The sequence below is a fragment of the Eucalyptus grandis genome, chromosome 9 (assembly GCF_016545825.1).
Source record: "Eucalyptus grandis isolate ANBG69807.140 chromosome 9, ASM1654582v1, whole genome shotgun sequence".
NCBI lineage: Eukaryota > Viridiplantae > Streptophyta > Magnoliopsida > Myrtales > Myrtaceae > Eucalyptus > Eucalyptus grandis.
Window position 1 is genome coordinate 12,185,671 of NC_052620.1, and position 3,476 is coordinate 12,189,146.

A 3,476-nucleotide genomic window follows, 5' to 3' on the forward strand; every position below is an offset into this window, starting at 1 on the left:
AGGGTGAACAAATAAGGAGACATAGGGTCGCACTGACGAAGGCCCCACCCACCAGGGAAAAAACCATGCAGTTCTCCATTGATTGAAATAGAGTATTTCGAAGTCCGTACATAAACCATGATTAGCCGAATCGGAGAATCAGGAAAACCAAAAGCCACAAGAGTAAGCTGAAGGAAATCCCAGTCAACAGTGTCATATGCTTTTGAAAATCTACTTTGATAGCACATTTAGGGAGATACGGGTCTAGATGAAAACTAGCAAAGAGTTCCTGTGCCATCAAAATATTATCCCTAATCCTTCTTCCCTTTATAAAAGCATTATGGGAAGGATCAACCACATCACTCAAGACAGCAGCAAGTCGATTAGCTAGGATCTTGGTAATAATCTTATAAATAGTATTACAGCAGGCGATGGGTCTAAAATCAAAACCGCACACGCATTCGGCACTTTAGGTACCAAGGCGAGGATAGTGTTATTTACCTCTCTCAAGAGACAACCAGAAGAGAAGAATTCCCCAACTGACTCTATCACGGATGAGCCAACAATATCCTAGTTGCTCTTAAAGAATTCCACTGTAAAACCATCTGAGCCCGGAGCTTTGTCTCTTTGGAGAGAGAATAGAGTATCTCGAATTTCAGTGTCAAGAATCGGGCTATAAAGGGAGCTAACCTAGTCCATAGACAACGGCCTTTGAATAAACTCTTTTAATTCTTGCAAGGAAGGCTTGGTGAGGGACACTTGAGGAGCAAGAAGATCCGCAAAGTAAGAGACAAAGACTTGCGAAACCAAGTCAATGTCCGTGATCAAATCCCCCGTGGTGTTTTTAATAAAGAGGATTCTGTTTCTGAGTTGTCTTTTTTTAACAGAAAGATGAAAGAATTTAGTATTTCGATCACCTTCTTTAAGCCACCGGATTCTTGACTTTTGTTTGTAGAACGATTCTTCATTTATGCGCAAGTCCATGAAGAGTCTATGGCGCAACTTCTCTAGATCAGCCAACTCAGAATTGTTCGGATCAAGTTGAAGATCAAGTTGTGCAAACCAGAAGGGCTTCTCTAGCTTCCTCCGTCCTCAGTGAAGTATTCGAGTATACCTCCCTATTGAGTTGCTTAAGTCTACCTTTCAGCACTTTTAGTTTGGACACAAGTCTGTACATGGAGAAACCATCAACCGGCGAATCCCAGACATGTTGAACGATGGAGGTGAAGTTCGGGTGCTCCGCCTAATAATCAAAGTACTTGAAAGGCCTCCTCGTGATCACCGGGTTGAGAACTCTGACTACCATGGGTGAATGATCAGAGATACTCGAGTTCAGAAATGAGGCCTCTGAGAAAGAGAAATCCATATTCCATTTAGTGTTGACCAACACCCGATCAATCTTCCTCATCTTTCTAGTCGCACCAGTAGACGTTGACCAAGTGAAACAAAGGCCAACGTACCTGAGATCTTCTAATTTAGTTTGAGCTAAGCAATTAGCAAATTCATCGAAGTATGGAATCCAGGTGTTAGAACCACCGAACCGGTCGGAGGGATCCTTTAAGACGTTGAAGTCTCCGGCCACCAACCAAGCCGACTCCTGCAGAAGATTGTTCATATGTAGTAGGTCCTCCCAGAGAGGTCGACGACGAATAAAAGTATGCTCCCCATATACTACAGAAACGAAACAATTCATTCTAGAAAGGTTAATCCTCAACTGACCATGAACAGCCTGGTCGTTGATCGCCAAAGTTTCAAAATTAAAGTACTCCGGGTTCTAACCTACCTAGATTCTGCTCTGAGGTGAGAATTCATAATTCGCAACCCAATTCTAGCCATTTAACAAGGAGGAGGAGATGGAATTGAAATCAAATTCAGAGATTTTCATCTCAATAAGACCAATAAAACAAAGATTGTGCTTGGAGACAAACTTCCTAACTTCAGCCCGCCTGAGAAGACCATTGAGGCCTCTTATATTCCAAATGCCTATGTACATATTTACAACGGAGAGTGAGAGTGGGAGAGTTACCTCTTTTTAGTGGTCATTTTCCAACCAGTAGCCGAAATAGGAGCCACCAAAGGTGGGTGATCCAGGCATAATAACAGTAGTTTATCTTGTAACGTCTCAACAGGAGCATTCAAGGGGAGGCCTTTCGGTGAGGGACAGCCAACCAAGAGCAAGTCTTCATTATCCGCACCATCATAAGGACTGGGATTGTTAATCTCATCAGAACACTCAGCCAAGTTCAAAGGAGGATGAACAGCCTTGGCTTTCGCTAGAGAGGAGGAGCCATCAACGGCTTTAGGTAAGGAACTCCTAACGCCTCGAGGCACAGAACCAATACCAGATTTTCCCGAGGCAGCACCTTTCAACTTAAGAGATTGTCCACCTTCATTGGGCGGAGCTAGACTGAAGGAGGCAGCTTCTTTGTTAACCTGGGTTTTCTTCTTCGAGACTTGCTTCCAACCTGGTTCAGCAAGAACCGGAGGTATACTTGCAGAGCAAACCAAATCCTGGCTTCCCTCGCATACAGAAGTTGAAACAGTAGGTATACTAGCAGCAGGTGGAAGAAGCTCAGCAGGATTAGTGTCTTTGTGAGGTCTCGAAGGGTCCTCTCTTACTAGTAGACCCGCATTAGAATTAACAAAGAGGGGGTTATCTCGTGTCCTGTCACCGGCTTGTACTTGTTGAGAAGGAATAGGGGCAGAAGGCGAGGGCACTGCAGCAGGAGCAGGGGTTCTCTCATTCAAAGGCTGTCGAGACCGATCAGCAGAAGATTGAGCATTAACAGAATTGCATTTATGGCCGAAGATACCACAACCTGCACAAGCCGTAGGCTTCCATTCATATTTGTTGTACTTTAGCTAGTTAGCTAGTACGTCCATGATGGGGTGCGATTGGACCGCACCTTTTGGACTTGATACGGTACGATGGAAGGACACCATTTGTAGGGGTGTCAAGGAGACGTATATAAGCCTCCTGAACACAATCGTTGAAATGGTTGGCAATTCATTCGCACCATATTTTCTCCATTTCCATCAAAGAAGATCAAGGCGTTCCATTTTATCTTTGCAAGAACAATCGGCATTTACGCTGTGGAAATCGGGTGTTTTCCTCGTGATTGCATCCAGACTAACGTGAGGTAGTGTTGTTCGTGATTTCATCGGCAATTCAACGTTCGTTCCGGGGCTATTTGCTGTTTGCGCATCGGAATCAGGTAAGTCGTCTTCCGCCGACTCGAATTCCAACATTGGTATCAGAGCCCGATCGTGATTTCTGCCTTGTTTTTCATCGAGTTTTCTCATTTACCATTTGATATTAAGATCAAGAGATTGTATTCTACCTGTTTGGATCTCCGATGGTCGGAATTGCCATATAAAAAACTTGAAATTGAATTGGAGCGAAGAACGGGTTCGGTCGTGTGCACCCGTAAGGTTTTGGCCATTTTCGAAATAATTTTTTGATCAAAATTAATTTTTGAATATACCAGGTGAAAGAG